At 37.5% G+C, this 27,021-nt stretch overlaps 1 long non-coding RNA gene across 1 annotated transcript in view; it reads left to right on the top strand.

The window, feature by feature from the left end:
• Positions 1-27,021, top strand: part of LOC306651898 — a 317,192-nt gene that overhangs the window by 126,275 nt on the left and 163,896 nt on the right. The window lies entirely within an intron of this gene.

The following is a 27,021-nucleotide window of genomic DNA, read 5'->3' as shown; positions in this document are numbered from 1 at the left end:
AAAAGGCTAAAGTGGTTTTCAATAAGGGTTGGATGCAGTGCAGGTGATAAAGGAAGTGGAGCAGGTAGGAGTGAGATTATGGGAGGAGTGGTGAGAAACTTAACCCAAATCTTCAAGGTCTCCCCAAAATCCGATGCACAAAACATTATAGATTGGTTAGTAAAACTTTGCCTTTATGTTTAAATCAGGGTTGTTCCTGCTTCATTAACATGACCTTTGGAGTAAATTTATAAGTGACCAATGCATTAAAATAATCTAACAACATAAAGTGAATTCCCTGATAGAATAAAAACTTGGTATCACACTCCACAAATACTGAAGGACTGTGTTAGGTCCTGAGAAGGGATTTAAAAAAACAAAAAAAGCAGCATGAAAACAATCCTTATCCTCAAAAAGCACACCCTGCCTCAGAAGATAAATTATGTAGCCAAGAAAGCACCCAAGGACTGTGCAGAATTCAGAGGATGGAGGTTTTCCCTGCTGAGAGGGTCATAGCTTCTGGATGAGGTGACATTTAAACTGGACCCAGAAAAATAGGTAGGATGGGAGTTTGCAGGGAAGGCCAACAAGGGAATGATATCCAACATTGTCTGAGGAGGAAACAGTAAAGTAGGTAGGGGAGGTAGGACCAGAGCATAGAGGGTCTCCAATGCCTGGCCCAGTGCTTTAGATTTTTTCTTGGGGCAGAGAATAATAGCACCTGTCTTGCTTTAGGATTGGTTTGTCAGAATAGCTGCTCATCAGAAGGTGAGACACTGGAGCAGGAGCAGCATGGCATATCATAGGATGCTCTTCACTGGGGATGTTGTCATTTGGCTAATCCAGGTTGGGGAGATGTGTACCTTTAATAGGGCTTTCTCTAGGAAGCCTGTAGTTCTCACTTTCCTACATCACAAACCTTCAGTGAGTTCTGCAGTGCTTGAAGGTTTGAACCTTGGTTCCAGCTGCAGTATTGCCCACAGGGTTTGCCTATTTTCGGTCTTCCTGCTTGTGCCAGAGGGTTCTCATGCATTGGAGTCATTGGAGCATGCTGGGCTACAGGTTTGACTGAGGAACTACAGCAGTTTTAACAGGTATGTAGGGGCAGTTGTAAGATGCTATGTTAATATGAGCTCAGGGACTTCATTTGTCTTGCTTGCTTTGGTGATCCCTAGTGCCTGGTCCATACGGGTGCATGATAAATATTAAATGAATGGATGAGTAGGTGGCCATCCAGACCCACTTACAGCTATGCCCCTTCCGCTTTTCTCTGTTTACTTACTGCCTGGAAAGCCTATGCCCTAATTCCTAGATGATTGCCCCTTGCATGCCTGTACCTTATTCCTGACTATTAGATTCAGTTTTTTGTCCCATGACCACCTTCCATGAGAATCTTCCAAGGAGCATGCAAGACACAACTTTGAACCGCCCTCCTGCTGAATTCAAATCTCAGTGGGAGGGTTCTGAAAGCTACCTCCTGCTTTCAGGAGAAGGTCTTGGAAATTATGATGCATGGTAAAGTCTGAAAAGCAGCCCTGACCCTGATTGTGAGTTTTGTGATTGATTCGGAAGCTTTTTTTTTTTTTTTTTAAATTAGACCATTGTAGTTACACTTAGCAGTTGGGTTCATTTTGACAAAATCATACATGCGTGGTATTTGATTTCAGTCCCTGTGCCCCTCACTTTCCCTCCCCTCTTCTCTCTCCTTATTCTTTCTCTACTGATCTTCAAGGAGCTAATTTTAAATTGATCATTGTTGGTGAACTTTCTGTGCAGGCCTAAAGTGAATCTTCCTGTTTGTAAATATCTTTATCATCATTTTGCATATTTCATACATTTTCTTTCTATGAATGTAGATAGAAGCTTCCTCTTTGTTTTGTTTTGTTTTCCTTTTATAGGGGCCTGAGAGAAGGTTGTGATTTCCTAACTTCTAGCTGAATATTTTATCCATTTGACCAGTACTTCCTAATAAAAATTACTTATCAGTTAGAAAACATTGCAGTTAGATCACATTGCCTTTTATGAAATGATGATGGAATCGGGGTCAGGGAGGATTGGTTGCTGACCAGCCTGTGCCTTTGTGTAGGTCTACAGACCTCTACATTTGATCATCTACTAACTTATATCTGGTGGGATCCTTACAAATAAAGAGCCGAAAGGAACCGCAAAGATCACCCAGGGCAGGGTCAACTATTCATTTTGCAAATGGGGCAGCTGATCTCACTAGGGAGGCCCACAGTGACTAACTGGCAAGTTCCAGTCCATTGCTCCCTTCGCTTTACCTCCCTTAGTTAGAGTGTGTATGAACTTTTAATTAATAAGTTGGTGGTTGGGTAGTGCAGGCGAACTTATATTATGAAGCTGCTCTGGCATGGCAAGCATATGCTTTCTACAGTGTTGTGTTTGCTTAGGGCAAGCCGTTGGAATTGTTCATCCAGAGAGCACAAGTCACCCCTTGCCACCACCACAGAGCTCTAACCACCAGCAAAACTGGACCACTTGAAATTTCCTGAACTTTCTATCAATTCTGCCTCTGGACCCTTTTGCCTGGTAGCTCTCTTGGTCAGAAATGTCCCCCCTCTGCCTGCCTAATTCCTACTCAGCTTAAAGCCTCAGCTCAACTCAGCCTTTACCTTTCTAATTTTGGGGGATACTTCCCTTGCCCTTTCAAGTTAGGGTTCAAGTCCCCCTCCCACTGAAGCCCCACCCTGGAATCATCATTGTAATTGTCAGTTTGATGTTTTGTCTGCCCCACTAAACTGTAAACCATTCATTCTAATCCCAAGGGGCTCACTTCTCCAGGGAAGTATGTAAAAATCTTCCACAATTACATGCGTAGGTTGAAAAAGCATATTTGGTATTATAGAATACTTACATGTTTTTAATTAAAAGATTTTGAATTATATTAAGAGAAGGAAAGCTCAAACCAAAACTTCAAAGGAACAGCTTTTTTCTATGGGACACTAAACATGCTTCCCCAAAGAAGTATAGCAAATAAGTCATCAATTTTCTTTCGTAGACAAGATTGCTGTGTCTCAGGCATTGGTGGCAAGCACATGGGATCTAGGTTTAAGCCTTGACTTTCACAATCACTGGCCTTGAACAAGTGTTTCTTTTGTGGGCCCTTTTGTGCTTGGTCTATGAAATAAAGGAGTTAATTGTCTTAGACAATCTTTAAAGTTCCCACGAGCTCTGCATTCTAATCTGTGATGTCAGCAATGGTAGTTATAACCTTCTTTCTGTGATATTCTCATTTTAGAAATTTGGCATCTGACCAGTTGAACTCTGTGAACTCCTTGAAATAAGAACCGCTATAAGGTGAAACAGTTCTAAGCTAGGGGACTCTCTAGATGATATGGCATAGCGACTTGTAGGATGGGAACACGTGTGCACAGTGCAGTTCTTCTCTCTGGTTCTATCTTTCCTCAGCAGGTTAAGAATGAAACAATTCTGAATGCTTAAGAAGCATATTACAACAAATGCCCTCTTGTTTCAGCCATTTTTCTTCAAAAATACTAAACTGACCAGGATGAGGGTATGTAGATGAGTTTCTAGACTCACTGGACTAAAGGGAAACTTGGTGAGCCAGTGACTCTGCAGGCCCCAACTTTAGGGAGAACTGGAATGGAAACCATCCTGATCCATGAGCTGCTCTCCTCATGTTAAAGAGCTTTGAGAAGAGTCCAAAACCTTCTTTAGGAGCTGCCAGGCAGGTCTTTCTGAAAACACCCCAGATTTCAGAATGCAGCCCAGTGTGCTATTCGACTTCTATTGTGGCCTAACTGTAGCCGAGTTGGCTGTCCAGCTCAGTGAAATAATCCTGCCTTTTTGAAAGCTTTCATCTCCTAACCTTGGCTTCAAACATTTAAAAAAATATAATTCTTCTTCTTTCCTGCCCCCTGCACCCTGGTATAGGGGGTAGGACTCAGGGCCTCATGCATGCTGGGCAAGTACTGTACCACTGAGCTATAACCCCAGTCCCTCTTTTTAAAAAAATGCCCCCAGACTCTTGATTAGATGTAATACTTTTGTTTCTTATGTTTCCTAATGCCCTGCCTCCAAACCCTACATATGGCATGTATTATATAGTTTGTCTTACATTTACCCTCCTCCCCCAGCTGCAATTTTGTCATTCTTTACTTCTTGAAATCCCAGGCTTTTTTTTTTTTTTCAACACCAGAACCCAATTTTGTGTTTAAGTGTGAATGTCTTAAATTGGAAGCTTATGGGAAAGTTGGGGGAAATGTTAGATCATTAAGAAAATCATGTGCCAAACCACGTGGGAGCCTCTTAAATACAACTTTGGTGGTCATGACCCTGGCCAGAGGGGGGGAAGTCTGTGATGTCACCTCTTCCCTGAGTCCCAGTTTCACGGATAGTATCTCTGAATGGAATTGTCTGAGGGAGATTGTTCCTTGTGAAAAGTTCACATGATGGAGTCTGAAGAGCTTGTTTTCCTCAGAGCCCAGCAGGAAAGAGTGGTTTGGAATGCAGCATTCAGTGTGTTCTGTTTGGCTGAAAGCTGTCACAGGGAACAAGTACTTAGCAAACAGCATGAACAAGGATTTGAACTAGAAAACGAGAAGGGCCTTGACAACATTGTAATAGTGGCTTGTGTCCTCAAAAACTGCTCAATGGTACACAAGGAGGTGATAAAGAAGACTGGGAAAATACATAAATAGATTTGGGTCTCATTCAAAACTATCCAATGGAAGAGCGTCCTAATATGGATAAAGTTTGAACAGAGGTTGCTGGGTCACTGTGACCATCCCCACTTGATTATATCTGATGGGATTTTTGCCTTTTTTTAAGGCAATAGCCCATAGACTAAGTCTGTGCCTACAGGATGTCCACACAACTTGTTGAAAATAGATCGATCAATCAACTGCTTAGTCTGTTTTCACAACGCTAAATGCCTGGGTTGAATGTTTTTCTTTTTATATTTCACTGAATTAACTGAATAGACCTCTTGATACCACTTTTGGCTTTTCAGGTTTTAAGTGGAATTATGTGCTATTAACAAAGCTATTCTTTCAGTATTTACATTCTATTTGCTTAAAAATCAGTTCTTCCTATTTCTTAAAGCTTCATTTTAACACTGCAATTTCAGGTGATATCTGTGCCTTCTGCATGGAACCCAGATTTTCATGAATGATAACACTTTACTGTGGGTGGTTGCAATAGCCTGAAGCTCTGTAATGCTGCTGTCCCAGGGGCCCTGCCACAGCAGCCCTCCTGCTTTAGGTGAAATAGCTATAAGAAGGTGTTTATTATATAACAGAGGTCCAAATGATATGTCATTCTGACTGTAGGAGCCAGCGCTCTAGCGAAGGTTCAGTAGTTGCTGCATAAAGGGCAAAGACAGCACGGTATCCAGCCATGATGTGTGTTAATCGACCCAGTGGAGAGTTTTAAGGTTGTGTACGGACACACACTGGTTACACTGACTTCAGTTTAAAGAGAAATCAAAATCAATTAGGCAGCCTCCTCCAAATTCAATTCAGTTCAACAAACACTGTTAGAAAGCAAGGTGCTGTGCCTTCTCATGCAAAGCACATAGAGTTTGTTTTACCTTTTTGGTTTGTTGTGGCATCATGTCAGCACAGGTCAAATTGGAAAATACCGAGATTTCATTGTTCGCAATTTCAAGAATGCCTTTGCTTATTGACTTGTAGCTCTTCTTGAAATTTTGATGATTATCTTCTTTGCTTGGAAGGACTTCATCAAGAGCTTTGATTCCTAGCTCAGAAATTTTGAAGGCAAAAAAGTAGTCTTTTATCAGTGCTCTGTGTCATGGTTTTTTGGTCTTGGGGACCCTGTTGACCTCAGGAGGCAAGGGTAGATATTCTAATTATGAGGATTTAGGTCGTTTTAAATGTAGAGTCTTGGGAAGGGGATTCCATTTTAGCTCCTTTGTGGATCATTCTGACTTTGATCACTTAGAGCAGTGCTGGCCAATGGAAATAAAACGCAAGCCACACATGTAACTCTAAACATTCTGTTAGCCACATTAAAAAAATAAAGATAGCTGAGGGTATAGCTCTACCAGTGTTAGCGTACATGAGACCCTGGGTTCTATCCCTAGAATCAAACAATAAATAAACAAAAAGAAACAGGTGAATTGATTTTAATAATGTTTCATTTAACCCAACATATCCAAAAACACTATCATTTCAATGTACAGTCAATATGTTATTAATGAAATATTTAATATTCTTTTTAAAGATCTCATCTGAAGTCTTTGCAATCCTGAGTGTGTTTTACATCTGTAGGATATCTCAATTCAGTCTTGGCACATTTCACATGCTTAGTAGGCACATGTAGCTACTGGCTTCTGTATTAGCATCACCCCAAATGGACCCTGCCTCCAACTGGCATGGGGGGATTGTGATAACTCAAGTGCACTGACCTCCCTTGGAGGATTTAATAATCCTGCTCTTCTCAACTCTGTCCAAAATGGGAAACCCTGTTGTCAAATTCAAGCTTGTCGACCACTTTGCTTCAAGAACAGCAATTATGTTTTTTATACTAAGTACCAATTTTTCCATTTTTTCAAAAATGTGTTAGCTGTTATTCCATGGACTTGTTCCCTAAATTATAGGTCTCAATCAAGAGGGAGCTCCATATGCTTGAAGTAGGTAGTTTTAGGGCACAGAGAAAAGGAAATATTGTATCCCCATAAGAGTAAATGTGTGGTTCTCATTCCCTTTACCAGTCAGAAGTGTTTATTGGTCAAGTCATATGTGTAAGGCAATGTGATAAATGTTGTGAGGGATTTATAATGATGTCCAAGACCTGGTTCTTGCCTTCAAGAAGCCATATTCAAGAAGCTCACATTATTCATGTGAGCAAGTCAATACATGCACTTGTATGTACATATGCACACACACAACCTCTAAGATAAACTAAATGTGAATGAGGCCTCTATACTAGAGACCTACCATGTGCATTTGGGTCATAGACTATGGAGGGATTAATTTCAACTGATGGAACTCAGGGACTGGTCTTGGAAGGTAACTGAACTGAGCCTTAAAGGATCAGTATTTTCAAATTAGTTAATCAAAAAGTTTACCCCAAATATATAAAAGTGTTCAAATTTCAAATAGATCCTGAAACAGTTTAAGTTCACTGGTCACCTGAGGATTTTCTGCATACTTTTTCCACACTGAGTTAACCTGGATGAAATTATTTTCTGTAGCCCCAGCATGCCCCTTGATGCCATTGTCAGAGAAGCCACCTAATTTGATTTTTTGATATTGCTTGACTATATTCTTTTCCAATTCAAGCTGAAGCTTCAACAGTAGGCTATAGATGAAAATTATGTTCTTCAGTGTGGGACTTTCCTGTTAGGCAGATGTTGATTATCATCTCCTTTGCTGGCTTTGCAATGGGAGAGTGGGAACATATATTAATTGTCAATTTTGTTTGGCATTTACAGTTTACCAGCTGCTTTTGCACAAATGATTATATTTGATTCTCATACTTTCTTGATCTGACAAAATTACAGGTAAAGAAATTTAGTCCCACCAGGCAGGGTGGTACACACCTGTAATCCCAGAAACTCCAAAGTCTGAAGCAGGAGGATTGATTGCAAGTTCAAGGCCAGCCTTGGCAATTTAGCCAAGCTCTAGGCAACTTAGTGAGACCCTGTCTCAAAATAAAAAAATAAATAAATAAAAAGGGCCGGAGATGTAGCTCAGTGGTAAAGTGCTCCTGGCTTCAATCCCCAGTATCAAAAAGAAAAAAGAAAAAGAAATTTAGGCTCAGAAAGATATATAGAAGTCCTGCCTTATTTATGGGGGATACTCATTCCAAGATCCCCAGTGGATGCTTGAAACTGCAGATAATACCAAACACTACAGATACTGGGTTTTTTCTTACACATATATACCTATGATAAAACTTAATTTTTACTTCAACACAAGCAGTCTGATATTGGGAAAATTGATCTGATAACCAAGATGGCTATTAAGTGACTAGGCAGATGCACATACAGGATCAATACACTGGACAAAGGGATGATTCACATCAGAATGGTGCACGATTTGAAGATTATGAATTGTTTATTTCTGGAATTTTCCACTTAGTATTTTCAGACTGTGGTTGACTATGGGGAACTGAAAGCATGGAAAACAAAGGGATAGGGGATAGGGGCAGAGGACACAGCACTGACTTGCCCACAGCACTTCAACCAGTAAGTGGTAGAACCGGGTTAACCCAGGTCTTTTCACTTCCTGGCCAGTGTCCTTATCTTGCCTCTGTCCTGATTTTCTGCTTCCTCCAACTGTTATCCTTCAAGTGCTGAGAAACAAGGATACTCAGGCTAACTCTATGTTAAGAAATTTAATAAACAAAAATCAAACCACTAATAATAGGGATTATTCATATTGCAAAATAATTCTCCTATTGGTTCAAAAAGCAAGCTCCCCTGGAGAGATTAGCATATAATTTCATTTACAAAAAAATAATCTTGCACCCAACAGCTAGAGAGAACATTTATTAGGAGAAATAAAGTATACATAGCTCCATAGGGCAGGTCATTACTTGAAGTTGGCAAGAGTAATTTCTTCATATTAGTCAGTTTTCTATTTTCAGAAATGTGTTCTAACCTGAAACCTCTGAAATCAGTGCAGAATTACAAACTGAGTAGTTTCACTTTTTTTTTTCTTTTTTCCTGGTAAAGCACTTTTTCATACTCAACGAGTTTCACAGGACAGAATGCATTTTATTTTCTGAACCATAAAAGTGAAAACCATCTGTCTGCCCTTAGGAAATTTTGCTTCTTGTTCCTTTCTTTTGGTGAAACCCCTTCCAGTTGTTTTCTTGTCAGTGGTGTTCTGAAGAGTCATCAGCCTTAACAATGGTATAGAAGAATCAGGTCTGATATACAGTGCAACCAATTAAGGAGGGGGGTGAACAAAACCAAAACCAAAAAAAAAAAAAAAAAAAAAAAAAAAAATAGAAACAGCAAAACCTACTGGCAAGGGTCACAACCTTATATATTCTGTATCTTATTACCATTTCATATACATCCAGATGAGGCAAATAAGCAATTTTAATGGGAGAGAAATGAAACTTGAGCTGAATTAACTATTGACCTATAACCTAGCAAGAAGTGTTATTCATTTTCTTCCAGATCGCAGTGTTAATGTGTGGTTTTCATTGGCAAGTAAATACCAGTAAATAACTAAGAAAATTTGGGGAAGAAATGTACTATAAAAATGCTGTATGATTGGATTTCTCTAAATGCAGTATAGTTATCTAAAAAGAGCCCTACTCTTAATTGAATATAATCAAGCATTATCAAATGATCACAGGTAGAGTGCTGAGTAAATATTTCTAGGGAGTTCTGTTCTAGTACATACAGGTTTAAGTACCATTTCCACCTATTATTAGCCTTCCCAGGCAACATCCATTTCCCATACTCAGAGTTCCTGGCACAGTTTTAACTGAAAGTATAGCATTTTTCTGTCTGTGAAAAGAAAGCAAAATGTTGGACACAGAGGAGCTGTGAATTTAACTTAGACTAAGTCCCAATAATGTACCCTGGGTAGTATGATTCACCTCACTATAAGCCATTTATTTATTGCCAAAGGAATTTCACATAAGCTGAAACTTATGCACAAACTTGTATAGGGGTAGGAACCCTGGACCAGGAATCAGGAGACCTGAGTTCTCAGCCTTGTTCTGGCCCTAACCAGTTCTGTGACTTTAGTCTCTTGATATGTAAAATGGGGGCAGGGCTGGGCAGCAATCACTTTCTTTTGATCTTTAAAAATTGTACCTCTTCTTGTCCTTCCATTCTACTACTATGCTGTGATCCGTGCCTCTTTATTTGTTGGTCACGTGATTCACAGTCCTTCAGGTTCACAGTTGGGGTAAAAATGCTACTCTAGGGAAACTTGCCATAGTAACTAAATTGCCATTGAGAAAACAGAACTGTGAAAGGGCAACATTTCCTATGTAGTTTTACCCCCCAGATGCCCCTGAACTATACGGGCACTTGCATATATTAGTGATGCAAATCTTGCAGAAGAACAAGACTAAGATGTTATGACCAAGACACTCGATTTGCATTGGAATGCCCCATGCAAACAGCAGATCAGAACTCATGAAGTGGCATTTGGCTTGAACTCTTGGAAGGCATGCCAGTCTGCAAAGAAGCCAAACGGCAAATGTTGGGATGAGAACACTCCATTGTTCTTTTCTAAATGCAACTTGATACTGAATCTAAAGGGATTGGAAAAAAATATGAATTCAATCATTTAACTAAAGCACTTCCCCTCTGTGGGCACCAGTGACCTCATCTGTAATAAGAGGGCATAAAATTCAGAAAAAGAACTTCCAATCCTAACTTTCTGTGTTTCCTTTTTTGCTTTTATGAAGGAGTGAGTTTAACATTTTGCGATGATGGGAAAGGAGAGAGCAACTTCTGAGATGAAGGGGAACTCTGAAAGAATGAAGGTTCAAAGACAGGCTTCATTGTTTCTAATTTTGTTCAGGTCTAGACCTACTCCTTGCCCCTTTCCTCGCAGGTTAAAAGGCTCATACAGGTGATGAATATCCAAATGTTGCCATATGTCAGTGGGATACTAAACCAGGAAAGTAAGATACAATACTAGCTTTTATATTCCTGGCTTCCTCACTGTTTCCCCTCTGGCCTCAGATCATCACTGCCATCTTGCAAAGCTGATACAAAGTTCAAATACATGATGACCTTCAGAGGGCAGATGGTAGTAATGTAAGAGCACAGTGAATGTGGCTAGTACATTACAGCTTTTACTTAAGGAGAAAATTTATACAAAACTCACTTGTCAGGCACTCTACTAGAAGTTTTACAAGTATTAACTCATTTGGTTTTCATAACATGGATGACAAATTAAGAACTATTATTATTTCTATTTTACAAAGGAGGGTATTGAGGCATAGAGAGGTTAAGTGCATCGCCTGAAGCTAAACAGCTAGTAACACCAGAAGTTAAAATCCAAGTGGTTTGGCACCACAGTCCATTCTTTTAACCTTTATGCCTATGAGATTCTGAGTTGCCTGGTGTAATTCTCCATGTGCCTCACTCCAAAAGTGTAGCAAGTTTTGTGAATAACTTGTAGGCCTCAGCCATTGGAAAGACCCTCAGGGATTCCCCAGTCCTATCAGCCTGTCTTAGAACTAAATCCCAGGAATGGTGCATTCCTGCAACCCTGGGTTTACTGTGGTCAAATCTCTTTCCACCCTTCCTAAGCTGGAATTATGTATTTTCTGATCCACATCCTGTGGGGTTTCACAGGTTCTAAGATTCTATCTGTAGACTAGCAAACATGTTCTTTTGGTTTATTCAACCAGCTAGTAAACTGAATGAGGAAAGACAGTCATGCTAATAATAGCTATTTTTTATTAAGCACTTACTGTGTGCCAAGCACTGAGAAAAATACTCTGCATGATTTTCTTCTAATCCTCTCATTAACTCATGAGATGAGTTGTTATTATCTTCATTTTAAATATGAAAAAAGCAGGCTCACACAAGCTGAGTAACCAACCCAAAGTAACACTTTTAAGTAGTTAGTAGAGCCAGGCTTTCGACTTTGGGTCATACCTGATCCAGAACTCTAGGGTTTAGCCAATGCTTCATACTGCCTTTAGCATTTGTTGGGACACCTCCCAATACCACAGGTATAGACAATATATCCTATTTTGCAGCTGCTTATCCATGCCCAGTTTGCCTCAGTGGGTTATCATTTTAATACAAGTATACCATTTTCTTATAATAACACAAAATGTTTTGGGGCTGCGAGGGAGCATTTGCCTTGTCCATAACTGGCCACCTTGTGCAATGGATCCTCATAACTGCCAACCTGTCTTAGAGAGAAGTTATGGAAAGAGACTGTGAGACGATTTAAGTAGGCCAAGGGGATTAGGGCATGCCATATATCATATTCCTGTGGGCTTTTTGAATGGGAAATTTGGGTCCTCTATCGGAATGAACCTGGATAGAAAGAAAATAAGAATGTTGTGAATAAGAGACTCCGTTAGGATAGCAGATGGAAACACATTTAGGGCTTGTGATTATATGATATTCCCAGATGCACTTTCTTTTAGAGCTAAATGATTGATGTTCTCAAATGAATGCAGTTTGGTTTGAAAGCAACTGAGATGATATTAGAGCTATGGATGATGCTAGAATATCCATATAAGAAGCCTAAATTAACCAAGCCAGACCTTAAAACTCATTTAACTTTATTAATCTTTGTAAACTTAAGTGACACCCCCAATCAAAAAGAATCTTTTATGCCTCCAGGTCTGACACTAATTGCCAGTTAATAAAAATGCCAGGGTATCCTTAATCAGCCAATTAACTGACCTAATAATTATAATAGGGAAGGAAGGTAGGAGGGGTCGAAACTGGGAATAGCAGATCGTCAAGGTAGAGTAGAAATTCTTCAGAGGTTAATGGTGGACACCCTTTAAAGTAAAAAAGATTTTGTTCTACCTTGACTGGCTTCCCATTTTTCTTTCCTTTTTCCCTTCCCTGACACTTGGAATTGTTGAAATCCCTAATTGGCTGATTAACTAATAGAGAGAGAGAGAGAGAGAGAGAGAGAGAGAGAGAGAGAGAGAGAGAGAGAGAGAGAGAAGGGGGAGCATATAAAGAGAAAGGAGGAGGAGAAAGAGAAGAGAGATGGAGAGAGAGAGGGGCTTAAAAGGTATAGATTTAAAAAACATGGTTCTTTACTCTCTGAAACAATATTTATGTAAAGATAGTTCTCTATAAGTTAATGGTTTATTTGCAATTTACAGTATTTTTTAAAAACTGGAATAGTTAAGTTACCTCTTAATTTCTGAAAACCACAACCTTAACATGCAAAGTCTGATATTAAGGAAGCCAGTTATTTTGACTTGACTCTATCTTCATAAATATTTAAATAATAATCAAAATAGAAGCTCTCCTTACTGAAAGAGCATATTATTGGGGCAGAGTTATATTTTTATTTGATGAAAATTATAATAGATTGAGTACTGAAAAAAGTGTACATGTCAGTAAAATTCTCTTGGTTATTATCATTTTATAAATTTTCCCAGAGGTTTATGATTAAAAATAAATTTGGAATGAAAAGAACTTCTTTGCTCCCTAGGAACTCTCAGTTGCTGGGGGTTTCCTTTGCAGATGCAAGCACATGGGTTTTTTAAATATAGTTGGAAATAGTAAATTATAGAAAGCTGCCAGAAGAAATTCAAGGTTGATTTGTTATACCAACCTAAGTCACAGTCTCAGAGTTGTGAGCTTTAAAATTTATGAATTAGCCAGGCATGGTTGTGCCATCCTGAAATCCCAGTTATTCCGGAGGCTGAGGCAAGAGGATCACAAGGTGGAGGCCAACCTGGGCCACTTAGTGAGACCCTGTCTCAAAATAAAAAATGAAAAAGTGCTAGGGATGTAGCTCAGTGGGAGAGCACTTGCCTAGTAGGTAGGATAGGAGCCCCTGGGTTCAATCCCCAGAACAGTAATCAGTTAGTCAATCATTGAATTATATGTAATACTTTAGTATCTTTATTACTTAGCTTATCTAGAATTTTTTCACTAGGCTATGGAATTACAGCATTTTAGAGTTGGATAGAACTTTAGAGATCACCTACTTCCATTTTCTCACTGATCTGAAGAGGAATCAGAGGCCCAGATGGGGGAAGGGATTTATCTAAGGCCACATAGGAACTTTTCTGGCTGAGCCTGAAACAGGTCTCCTGAATTCCCATTTCTGTATTCTTCCTTCCAATCTTCCCCTTATATAAATGATACCAAAGGCCAGAGGGCAAATGCTAATCACCATATTCTGTTAGAGACTGCTTTAATGCAAAATCTACTGCACTCCAAGTCTGGTTGCATTCATTTTTAAATCTTTCTTCAATGGCCAACTCAGAAAGCATATGTCTTAGTTTTATTCTTATGAGTCCCATCTTTCTTTCACTAATGTATTATTAACATGTCTTCTTTCTGTTCTGAAAAGTTCTCAGGGGAATAACTGTGTCCTGAATTTGGAAATGGAAATGACTGTAGGATCTATTCCTTTTAATCTGATGGCTAGGAAATGTTGCCCTTTCAGTTCTCCAAAATTCTGCTTAAAAGGATTGTTCAAAATAGCTCTAGCACTGTTATAAACTCCACTTAGCCATATCATGTACATGTATGTACCTTGATTTTTATTCATCTTTTTGTTTTTGAAGGGTGGGATGTTTGTTTTCTTGTTTTCTCCATTTTGTTTTGTCTCCATTCTGCAAGCTTTAAAATTTATGTGTGTAGAAAATTCCCTTGTTTTTCTTACTGGGGGCTAGTTTCCCTTGAGTCTGAAGGGTTCATCACAAATTGCTTGTAAATCAAGATCTGATTAGGAAGTAATATATTCATCTGTAACTCCTGCATAAAAGTTATTCAAGTATTGTGACAAAATAAGTGTTGTTTACTTTATACATTTTCTGCAAATTCTAAAGATTTCATCTAACTTAAAGGCTCTCATGGAATCTTGGGGATTGTGGCTTGCCCACTGAGAGTATAAAGGCTTGCTAAATTAAGTTGATTTGCCTGTGAAAGAAATGCTTCCATTATTCATGTCAGAAGCCTGTCACATCAAATTGAGGGAGTGGAGAAAACCCTTTTTTATCAACATTTAGAACCAAGAAAAATCAACCATTGAAGGCCTGAATTTCAATTGGGGAAAAAGTCAAGCTGAAAGCAGGGTTCAAAAAAGGAGGGGGGGGGGAGCTGGGTATTTGTCTAATGTTGAAAATCAGTAGAGGAGATTGATTTAACTTTGACTGAAACTTTTATATAGACAGACAGAATGAAACTTCTTAAAGCAGCAAGTAGTACATACAGTCTTGGTGTCTTTCATGTGTAAACTTGTCAAAAGTAGTTAAGCTAATTCAAATTTAAATCTCCTTGAATTCCTATTCTTGGACTCTTAATTTGTTTATTTTAAAGGATTTAGGAATGCATTTCTTAGAGGTTACTTTTCAAACATTGATGAATGTATTTTGTTTTTCAAAGTTCAAGATTATGGGCTCTGGTGTGTGATTAGTCCTTGTATTAATAAGAGAAGCAAGACAGGCCAGTCAAGCACCAGCCCCCGTGTTTGTGTCAGGTATGTGGGCATTTGTCGTGGGTATTGTGTATATGTATGCATGTGTGTGCACATACACACACACATACACACACACACACACCCTGAACTTTAAATAAAAACCAGGTCATTAAGCGAATAACACAACCTAGAACAATAAAGAGAGACTCATTCCCAAGACAAAATAGCCTCATGTAGCGTTAGTTTATCTTAGGGAGAGTCTCGTGCTTTTGACAGGATCCTGGATTTTGTTAAATTTTAATTATTTGAAAGACAATTATAATAGAGGAAAAATTATTTTATTATTGATGGAAGAATGTTAATGTTCATCTTTTTTGCAGTCTTTGATTTCTATTAACATGTATTTCAAATGATTGTGTGCTCAACTGAAGTCAATCACAAAAACAAAGTTTCTTTTTTGCAGATTTAACAACTCTTTTTGCCTTGAATATGTTTCTGCCATTATTATCCAAGTATCTTTAATATGATTTAAAAACAATTTTTGGGGGGCAGCTGGAAAATGTGGAATATTGTTTTTTTACATTTCTTGGATGTAATTTTCCCCTATTTAGTACCAAAAAATGCCCAGAAATTTTAAAAAGGACAATTTAAATGGAAGGGTTTCCTGGTTTTTTTTTTTCTCCTTTTTAAAAAATAAGATCTGAAATCCTATTAAAGAGTTGCAATGAATATCTGCCCCCCTTCTCGGTTAGAGGTTCTGTGGCACTTTACCCCTATGTTGAATATTATGCTTACTTGAGACTTGTGTCTAGTGGAAATAAGAGCTGGTCTGTGGTGTTCTTAGTAGAAAAATAATTACTTCTCCATTTGACTGCAAATATGTGCAGGTTGTAGATGGGGGAGCAATGAATGAAATAGAGAGGCGATTGTACTATGGAGGGCTAGAGAAGACAAGGATTAATGGTGAACAGAATTGTGTTTTGGTGTTCTTTCAGCAATGTTACGATCTCAGTGAAAGTGAATGCTGTTAACAAGGAACCTATGGGGCAGGGGGTTGGAATAGGGGTGGGAGGAGGGAGTGTGGGGGTTGTGAACTGCTAAAACTAGAGCCCTATGTCAAGGCAGGAATTGAATAGCTAATTTATGTGTATTTACAAAGTACAAACAAATAAAAAAATCCAAAAACAACTTTTCCAATTTGACCTGTGCTATTTTTAGATCATGACCCCACCAGAGGTCATTCCTTTTGTGCATTACTCCAATCTCTTTATTTGCTTGCTGTTTCTGGTGAAGGAATCCAAATGAGCATAGAGCAGGAAGTAAGGATGGCAGTAGTGAATTCTTCAAGATTTTCTCCCCCCACCCCATGGGATGTTATCATTTTTAGACATTCTGCGAGTGCTGGTAATGTTATTTTCTAAGAAATGAAATTTGAATTATGTGGAATCATAAAATGATAGGTTTTTAGAGCTGGGAGAAAGTTTAGAAATTGAATGAAGTTTTCCAAACTTACACGTAAGAAAACTGGCAGTTGCAGAAACAGGAAAGGACAGAGTGAGCATTGGAACCTAGATTTTTGGATTTCCAGGCCACTGAACTTCCAAATGAGGTACACTTCACTAACAGGTGTAGTTTTGCTCCCCTTTAGGTTAAACAATACTGTAGTGGCTCAAATTAAATAAAAAGGGAAGGCCCTACAACCCTGAAGTGCAGAGATGACCACAGCACCTACATACAAATATAAACACTAGTATTTTCACCTTATTCACATTTTCTTGCAATGTATATATGTTTTACATATATCGGCATATAAAATATATAATCTGCATGTAGTCTCCTCCAAAAATAAAATATAGGACAATTTAAACTGTCTGAAAGAAATGCACACTACTTTTAATCAATATTTTAATAAAATTAATACATATGAATTTGAAAAAAATACATGCACATCAGAGGAAAACCAAATACAAAAATCACATGCAATAGTAAGAGAAACTCTCTCCTTCTCCATGTTTTATACCTGCTTTTCAAAAATCTCCACTATTAGCAATTTAGGTGTATTTCAAACTTTTTTCTAGGTACAGCCTACACACAATTAAAATTTATGGTAGGTTGGGATTCTACTAAAGATAGTGCTCTGCATTCAGTAATACCTAGTAAATATACTTGTGAATATGCCTTAAGGTGTTCATAAAATTGAATTGCATTTATTTTGATAAAACAATATCTTTTTGTTTCTTAATATTTAGTAGATTTCTTCTGTGAACTCATTATGATGTTTTGTTGTTTGTTTTCCGGTTATTTTAAAATTGACATAAAGAAGCTTCCCGTATTGTATGGTTAGTAACTATTTCTCACAAATATTACAAATATTTCTGCAATTATTTTTTTTTCACTTTTGTCTCTGGTGTCTTTCTATTCTTAAAACTTTTTACTTTTATGGTTTTAATTTTTCACACACTTTAATCATAAAAGCACTTTGGATTAATAGAATGAGTGCTGAGGTAGGAAGAGTGATAACTTGAGTTAATGCTCTACTGATTAATGGGTGTACGACCTTGGGCATGTCACTTTTCCTCTGTCTTGATTTCACCATCTATAAAATGGGGATGTTGCACAAACAAAAAAGTCCCAAGACTGGTTTATTAGGCAAAAAATAGACTCATTTTTAAGAGCACTTTCCCAGTATGCAGGAGGCCCTGAATTCGATCCCAGCACACCCCCCACCCCCAACACACACTCAAAAAAGTTCTAGCATTCTGACCGAAGCTTGTTCAAAATGCCATGGTGTGTGTGGGGGCGGGGCGGGGGGAGATGTAATAAAAGAAAAAAAGAAAAACTACAAAACTACCAACACAAAAATGCCCACCCATACTGCCAATATGGTTAAGTGTATTCAGAATAGAAAACTGGCATGTGGCATTACCTGATTGGTGCAGTTGGGCGTTTGCCTTATGTGGACATAATTTGGCCGCCTTCAGCCTTGGATTGGCTGAGGGTTTGTTTGCTACCATTGGCTAAGGCTCGGTTGCTTGGTAACCAGGGCATACTTAGGTTATAACTTACCACACATCAAACTAAATGGCAGTTGACTACATACAGAGGCCTCTGGCCCGAATTTCACCACCCAAGTACAGAAACCAGATTAGGCCAAATTTGCCAGAGGTAATAGAGTCATTTCAAGGCCTAAATGACCAACATGTTAGTACCTTTGCAATCTTAGTACTCAGGAGGCTGAGGCAGGAGGCTCACTTGAGCCCAAAGGCCCTTGAGCTCAGGAGTGCAAAGCCAACTTGAGAAACATCGTGAGATCCTGTACCAGAAAAGCAAGTCAAAGTTTACAATTGTAAAAACCTAGCTGAAGCTCAGCACATAGTCCATAGTAAGTTATAACTTTTATTTAAATCTCTGATAAATCCATAATTTATTTTCCCTATAATACAGAAAACATTAGAATTTCAAGTGTCATTACACTTACAAATGATTTCTGGAGAACTAACATCTTTGGCAAATGAAATCTTCTGTGTAAGACTTAGGGCTTCTTTCACTGGAATTTAATCAATGGACTTTTTATCATTTTCTTGGTAAAGGAAAACTTACCTTGTTTTCTCTTTATTCCTAGATATTTCATGATTTGTATTGTTATTGAGATCGAGAGTAATTTTCATTGTTATTGACACTTTTTTTCCTTTACATTTGCCAGCAGGTTTTTGCTGGTATGGAGAAAAGTGCCTGGTTTTTTTCTCCTCCTTAAAATTGATCCATGCTAATTACACAGAATGGTGGTTTTCATTGTAGTATATTGATATATGGATATAACATTATTTGATTAATTCCACTCTCAGTCACTCCCTTACCCTTTCTCCCCATCTCCTGCCTCTCTCCTAACACTCTTTCTTCTAGGAAAGAACCTGTTTTTGTGCATGTATAATTGGCCACCTCATTGAATCCTTTATTAGTTCTGTTAATATATTTTCTTAGAGACTCTTGTATCATCATCTCCCCTGCTAAAGTGTATTATTCATTTTTATTATCTTATTGCATCAGATACAATATTAAGAATAATGTGGAGATGTTTTATTAAAATGTTTTCATTTTAATGTTTCAGAGCATTGCCATTATCCTTATAGACAATACATTGGTTTCTGATACTGCTTTTGTCTTGATAAAATGTTTCTATTCTTTGGTTTTTCACATTTTACAATCAGGAATGGCTGTTAGAATTTACCAAATCTCCCCTCTTCTTTTTGGCATCTAGTGGATGACATTTTAATTGTTTTTTAAAATCCCATCTAACAGTTGGCACAATGAACTTAATTGTGTTGAACCATTTTTACATTCCTAAATTAAAACCTATTGGTTATAGTATATTGTCTTAATGGACTATTGGTTTTGGCTTGCTAATAATTAGGATATCTGTATCTAAATTCATAAGTGAGAATGCATTAGTATTATCTTCATCATGTTTTGGTACAAGTGTTACAAAAACCTTCCAAAATTTAGCTGAGAAAAATGTATTTTTCTGTAATTTGGAATAATTTAAATAATGTGCCAATTGCCCGTTTCCTGAAAGTTTGAGAAAATGCAAGCTTTTAAAAAAGTTTTTGAGACAGATATTTGATAAACTTTTGAATTCGTCTGTGACTGTTCTAGTTTTACCGTTTGTTGTTTTTTGAGTCAGTTTTGGAAATTTGTAGCTATTTAGAAAATGGGCCATTTTATCTGATTTTCAGTGGTATAATGCTATATTTACTGTTTTCTTATAACTTGAACAGTCTCTTCATCCATTTTATCATTATTTACATTATATTGTTTTCTTTTTTTGTCTTGGTCAGTTTTTATGTAGTCACGTGGATTTTTATCAAGGAATCCATTGTTTTTACTAATGTGAGAAACAGAAAATTTGGTGGTCCATTTTCAGAGTATAGTATTTAGCCTTAATTGGGATGTAAGATATAATTGTAGCCATTTTAACTATAGCCCTTCCCTTTGCCCTCTCCAATTTTCAAATTAGCCAATCGTATGAATTGTAACCCCCAGCCCTTCCTATCAGGGCAAGGGGGAGTGCTGTGGTAGGGATAGAAGCGGTAGACTGCCTGCTCAGGTGTGCTTGCTAGTCAGGTTTGGTAGCAGGTCATTCTGGAAGGAGTAAAGTTTGCCTTGCAGACCCACTTCTGAGCATGTATTTGATTTCTTGCAGCACCTTGGTATTTCTAATACTAACATAACTGATTTTATGTTTTTAAAATTGATCTATTAATTTCTGCTTCATTTTAAATTGATTTCTTTATCATACTTTCTTTTGGCTTCCCACTATGTTTTTTGAATTCAGCATTTTTAATTATTGCGTTGTCTATTTTCAGGCTTTCTACTTAATAATAATTTAAAGCAGGGGGTTTTCTTTTGAGTATATTTTCATTGTATCTTTATTTGTTTTCTATTTCCTTTTGGATGCTTAAAAATTCACACTTTTTTTTGTACCAGGATTGAACACAGGTGTGCTTAATCACTGAGCCTCACTCCCAGCCCTTTTCTTTATTTTTTTAAATTTTGAGACAGGGTCTTACTAAGTTGCTCAGGGCCTCACTAAGTTTTTGAGGCTGGCTTTAAACTTGAGAACCTCCTGGCTCAGCCTCCCGAGTTGCTGGGATTAAAGGAGTGTGCCACTGTACCTGGCCTGCTTAACTATTTCTGAAATATTTTAAAATAAATAATAGCCAGGCACAGTGGTGCATACCTCTACTCCCAGTGACTCAGGAGGTTGAAACAGGCCTGCATGATTTATTAAGACCCTGTCTCAAAATAAAAATAAAAAGGACTGAGGGTATACCTCAGGGTACAGCATCCTGGGGTTCAATCCCCAGTACCAGGCACACACACAAAAAATTAAATTATAGATATAATAATATTAACTTGAACATAATTTCTCTATATATCAGTAAAAGGGGAATTTTCCCCTACATAACCACAATACCATTTAATTTTTAGTTATTCAAATAATACTGTTATGAACATTTGTATACAAGTATTTGTGTGAACATATGCTTTCAGTTCTCTTGGGTAAATATCTAGGAATGGAATTGCTGGATCATCTGGTATATCTTAGGTTTAACTCTTTGAAAGACTGCCAGACTGTTTTCCAAAGTGGCTGCACCATTTTCCGTTCCCAGCAGCAGTGTATGAGTGTTCCAATTTCTCCACATCCCGTACAACACTTGTAATTGTTGTCCTTTTGATTAGAATCATTCAAGCGGGTGTGAAGTGGTATCTCATTGTGGTTTGGATTTGCATTTTGCTGGTGGCTAATGGTGTTGGGCATTTTTCAATGTGTCTTTTGTTCATTTGTATATCTTTTCTGGAGAAATGTTTATGTAGATTTCTTGTCAATTTAAAAAATGAGCTGTCTATAATTGAGTTGTAATAATTTTTTAGGTCACTTGTCAGGTATATAATATACTCCCCCCCCCCCCCACATTCTGTGGGTTTTCCTTTCACTTTTTTGATTGTGGGCTTTGAAGCACAGGTAATTTTTATTTTGATGAAGTCCAATTTATTTTTTCTCTGTTAGTTGTTATGTTGTTGTTCAGTCTGAGAAGGTGTCGCTTAATCCAGGATCCTAAAGACCTACGTCTATTTTTTTCTAAGAGTTTTACAGTTTTAGTTCTTACATTTAGATCTTTGATCCTTTTGAGTTAATGTTTGTATGTGGTATTGGTAGGGACCTAACTCTTTTGCATGCAGATATCCAGTTATCACAGCAGCAATTATTGAAAAGACTTCATTTTCCATTGGATTGTCTTGTCATCCTTGTCAAAAATCAATTGACTGGGGCATGGAGTGTAGCGCAGTGGTAGAGCTCTTGTCTAGCATGCATGAGGCTTTGGATTTAGTCTGCAGCACCACAAAATCCCTCATTTGACCATACATGTCAGGGTTTGTTTTGGAACTGAATTCTATTGCATTTATCTATATGCTTATGTATGCCAGCATTGCACAGTATGACTATGCTAGGTTTCTGAAATTGGGAAGTTTGAATCTTCAACTTTGTTTCTTTTCAATTTTTTTAGGGTATTCCAGTCCCTTGAACTTCAGTATTAATTTTAGGATCAACTTTATAATTTTTATAAAAATGCCAGCTGGGATTTGATGAGGATGATGTGAAATCTGTATATCAATATAAGGGAATATTGATACTTTAACAAGATTAAATCTTTCAATCTTCAAACATAGGGTGTCTTTTTATTTATTTAAAATTCTTGATTTTATTCAATGATTTTTTTTGAATACTGATGATTAAACCCAGGGGCACTCAGAGGTAGTGGGAAAGTGGAATTTGGACCCCTATCTCTGTAAGCCTTAAGTATGATCTGAATGAATCAGTGAGTATTTGGCCTGAGGCGAGTTACCTCTGTTCTAAATTAGAGTTTAATTCTTATTTGTGTGCTCACAGTAAGGAGTATGAAATTTGAGATGCAAGCTTCTATTTTCTCCTGTGTATTGTGGTAACCATGAAAGTTACCTCTCAGATTTCTGACTTCTGTAGCCTAATTGAAAGACCTCAGTTCTGAGCCCTGCAGCCCTCTGCTGCATTTGTGTGAAGCCATTTCCTATATATTTTAGTCAGGGTTTTTTTTTTTTTTTTTTTTTTTTTTTTTTGTGTGTGTGTGTGTGTGAGACCAGAAGACCTGACAAGAACAAGATAGAGGAGGAAAAGTTTATTTCAGGCTCATAGTTTCAGAGGTCTCAGTCCATAGATGCCGATTGTATTGTTCTGAGGCCAAGCAAGGTGAGGCAGAATATCATGGCAGAAAGGCATGCTAGATTAAAGCAGCTCAGGACATGGCACCTGGAAGCAGAGAGAGCGCCACTCATCAGGGGCAAAACATTAACCCTAAAGGCACACCCTCAGTGACCGGACCCCTCCAGCCATACCCTACTTGCCTACCATTACCATCCAGTTAATCAATTTAAGTGGAATAATGCTGTGATTATGTTAAGGTTCTCATAACCCAATGATTTAATCTCTAAACTTTCTTGTTTTCTCTCACATGTGAACTTTTGGGGGACACCTAATATCTAAACCGTAATACCATGGGTTGCTTTCAACCAGTGACTTAGTATATCAAAGATACTAAAGCTCATTCACTGCCCAGGTACAAAATTTCTGGAAATAAGATGAAAAGACCAATCAAATAAATAATACAAGGAGAATGGCTGCCAGAATGGAATTGTCAAAGAAAGATGAATGGCAAGTTTACTATATACTCCAAGTAGCAATTTTTCAGGGGATAGTATAATAATAATTTTATAGGTGCTAAATTAATATGCATATTAGCAATTACCAACAAATACTTTGATTAAAACACTTATTTGAAAATTGGAAGAATCACAGTGCTACTTGGTCGGCACAAACCAGAAAAAATATGACTACCAGTTGGTTGGCACAAATTCCGGAAATGTTCAAATGAATGAAGGTTGTAACTTTCTGTCATTTATCATGGTCAAAAGAGTTCCCTGATACAAGGTTTTATTTTCTCTATCCTGGACTAAAGAAGGCACATGTGTTTTAGAGTTTAAGACTGGATTCTATGTATTATTATACCTCTAAGCAACTGTATGGTGGTGGTTTGGAAAGAAGAAGAAGGGTAGGAGAAGGAATATGTAATATAAATTTCTGATGTGGAATTTGGATAGGAACCAAATACCATATACTCTCCTTAGTTGAATTGGTAGCATACAGATTTTGAAAGCTTATTATAAGATCAGCTTAAACTTCTCAGTAGCCATGAATAACAAAGTTACAGTTGCTTTCATATATTTAAATTTCTAAAACTGCAAGGGAACTGAAACGTAGTATTCATCTAGTGCCCTACTTTGTGCATGACATTTTGTAAGGAAGCAGAGATGTTGCAGAGAGCGAGAGACACAGAAAAAAGTTTATGCGATTGACTTTACTTGTCTGTAGCTTTGCTGTGCTATTTCTGTTCTTAAGAAAAATGAAAGTACACAGTAGAAATGTTCAATTAACTGTTAAACATCCTTGTCAATTAAGAGATCATTTCCAAATCTGATGGATGAGTTCAAAATATCCAATTCATTCTAATCATCAGGCGGAAGAACAGTCCAACTCCCAAGGAAAAAAGAGCAGATAAACATGTAAATGAACTCACAAATCTTTTAGAAGTACTCTGTCTGTAATGACTGAATATCAATGCACAAAGTTTTCCATGTGTTAGATGAAGAGCAGAATTACAGTGAGCAATGTAACATTCAATGGTAATCTAATTAGATTTTATTTTGTAGCATTTTTAATAAGTGCTAGATTATAAGAGTCAGGCATTGGGGACATGGTTAGGACAAGAAAAATTCACTTGAAAGTTTCAAAGACTTAAGCCCCATGTGAGGTGTTGTATAAGGCGTTGTTTGTGCTGCACCTTGAGGACTTAAAATAGCTACTGTGCTCTGAAATTCATCTCCGTTGACTTCCGGGCCACGTATCTCTCTGGGTGCTCCCAGTCAACGATGGAAGACAGCAGTGTTGCTAGGGCAGACTTGTTCCTGGGAGACATGTCTCTTCTTTGTTGGTGACTAGCTTGAGAAGTCCCCAACAATGGCTTTGTCAAACCTCTCTTACGCTGCATGGCAGTCTAGGGTGTTACCCAACCTTTTCTCCTTCTTTCCTTCATTCATGTCAGACTTGCCTCATGGTCTAATGACTCTCCCAGCCTTTTTCTGGCTCCCTTCCTGTTTCCTCTCATAAAGGCATTTCCTCTAATAAAATCCATGCTGCTTTAATCCTGTCTTGGCATCGCCCTTTCAGAAAGCCTGAACTAAGATAACCCTCCCTTCTCTGAGTTACGTCTACAATTGCTCTCTGGAATTGCCCTTAGTTCACAGTCTTCGGTGACTTTTCTTTTTCATATTCACATGCATCTTCCATTCTAGACCCTGAACTCCGGGAAGACAAGTTTTGTTGTGTCTTATTCATGATTCTTCCTTTGGTACTTAGCATGTATTAAGTGCATAATCGAAGTTTATTGAGTGAATGATGAATGTATGAAGACAGAGTAGTTAGGAGCTACTGAATCAGAAAGATGACATTTCAAATCCCAACCATGGCACTTTAGCAGCCCTGTGACCTTGAGCAGGTAAGTTATTTTACCTCACTATGCCATTTTTTCCTTACCTGTGAATTTGGTATAATAATATTAAGTTCAACTAGGTGAAATTGATCATAACCAATCTTTTTTGAGCTACAAAATTAGTGATTTCATGTGGTTAGGTTTAATGCTTATTATGTACATTTGGGGATTAAAGTGAAAAGATATATAAATTAAAAATTCTAGAGTCTAAACTTCTGGGTGTGATGGCACACACCTACAATTCCAGTGGCTTGGGAGGCTGAAGCAGGAGAACTGTAAGTTAAAAGCCAACCTCAGCAACTTAGCAAGGCCCTGAGCAACTTAGCAAGACCCTGTCTCTAGATAAAAAATAAAAAGTGCTGAGTATGTAGCTCAGTGGTTAAGGCCCCTGGCTTCAATTCCTAGTTTAAAAAACTCTAGAAACTGGAAACTGGCCCACTCTCAGAACTTATTGAAGGTTAGATATTGCCATTGTTTTGGGGTTACCATTGTTATTATTAGCTCCAGTGCAGTTCTGTAAATGTATTTCTTCTATGAATTGTCATCCAGTTGCACAGGGTGAAGTATGAGTGGGAACCACAGGCTTATCCTCTATTGTTAGTAGACAGAGAGAAAGAGAGAGAGAGAGAAGGAGAGAGAGAGAGAGAGAGAGAGAGAGAGAGAGAGAAAGAGCACTAATGTTCATTCTTAGAGGGACAGTATTGTTCCTAACAACATGAATATTGTAGTTTTTTTAAATTATTCTAAGATGAAATTTAGAAAACTTAGAATTTACCATTTTAACCTTTTAAAATATGTAATTAGGTAATTTTTAGTATATTCATAGTGTTATACAAATATCACCTTTATCTAGTCTAAGAATATTTTCATCAACACCAAAACAATCCCCATACCCATTGATGTACATTCCCCTTTTCCCTTCCTCTAGTCCCTGCAATCACTAGTCTACTTTCTGTCCCTCTGAACTTCTGGGCACTTCATATACATGAACACATACAATATGTGGCCTTATGTATTTGGCTTCTTTCATTTATCATTATATTTTCAAGGTTCATATGTCTTGTCACATGTGTTAGAACTTCATTCTTTTTATGGCTGAACAGAATTTCATTAACATGAAACAGAAAATGGATAAATCACATTTTGTTTATCCACTCATCAGTTCATGGATATTTAGATTGCGCTTCCACTTCAGACTATTATGAATATTGTGGCTGTGATATTTTGCATAGTTTTTCTGTGAACATACATTTTCAATTTTCCTAGGCATATACCTTGGAGTGGAATTGCTCAGTCATATGGTAGTTTTTCTAAAACAACCATACTGTAGTACTTTCTACTAGTAATATATAAGGGCACCAGTTTCTCCATATCTTTGCCAACACTTGATATTTTTGGATTTATTTTTTTAAATTTATTTTTAATTTTTAAAGTTTGATGCTGTGTTGCCCAGACTGGCCTTCAATTCTTGGATTCAAGCAATCCTCTGGCCTCAGGCCCCGAGTACCTGGACCTGTAGTTGTGCACCATTGCCCTGGACTTTTTTTCTTTAATTATAAGCATCCAAGTAGATATAAAATTGTGTTTCATTGTGATTTTGATTGACATTTCCCTAAGACTATTGATATTTAGCATATTTTCATGTATTTGTCTGCTTTTTATCTTTTTTTGGAGAAATATCCATTCGAATCTTTTGCCCATTTTTTTCTTTTTATTGTTTGGATGTATTGTTTATATAGTCCATATACATTTTTTAAAATCAAATACGTGATATGCAAATGTTTTTTCCCATTCTGCGGGTTGTTTTGTTGCTGTCTTGATAGTATCTTTAA

The sequence above is a fragment of the Sciurus vulgaris genome, assembly GCF_902686455.1.
Source record: "Sciurus vulgaris genome assembly, chromosome: X".
NCBI classification, from domain to species: domain Eukaryota; kingdom Metazoa; phylum Chordata; class Mammalia; order Rodentia; family Sciuridae; genus Sciurus; species Sciurus vulgaris.
This window is presented reverse-complemented; position numbering and strand designations above follow the sequence as displayed.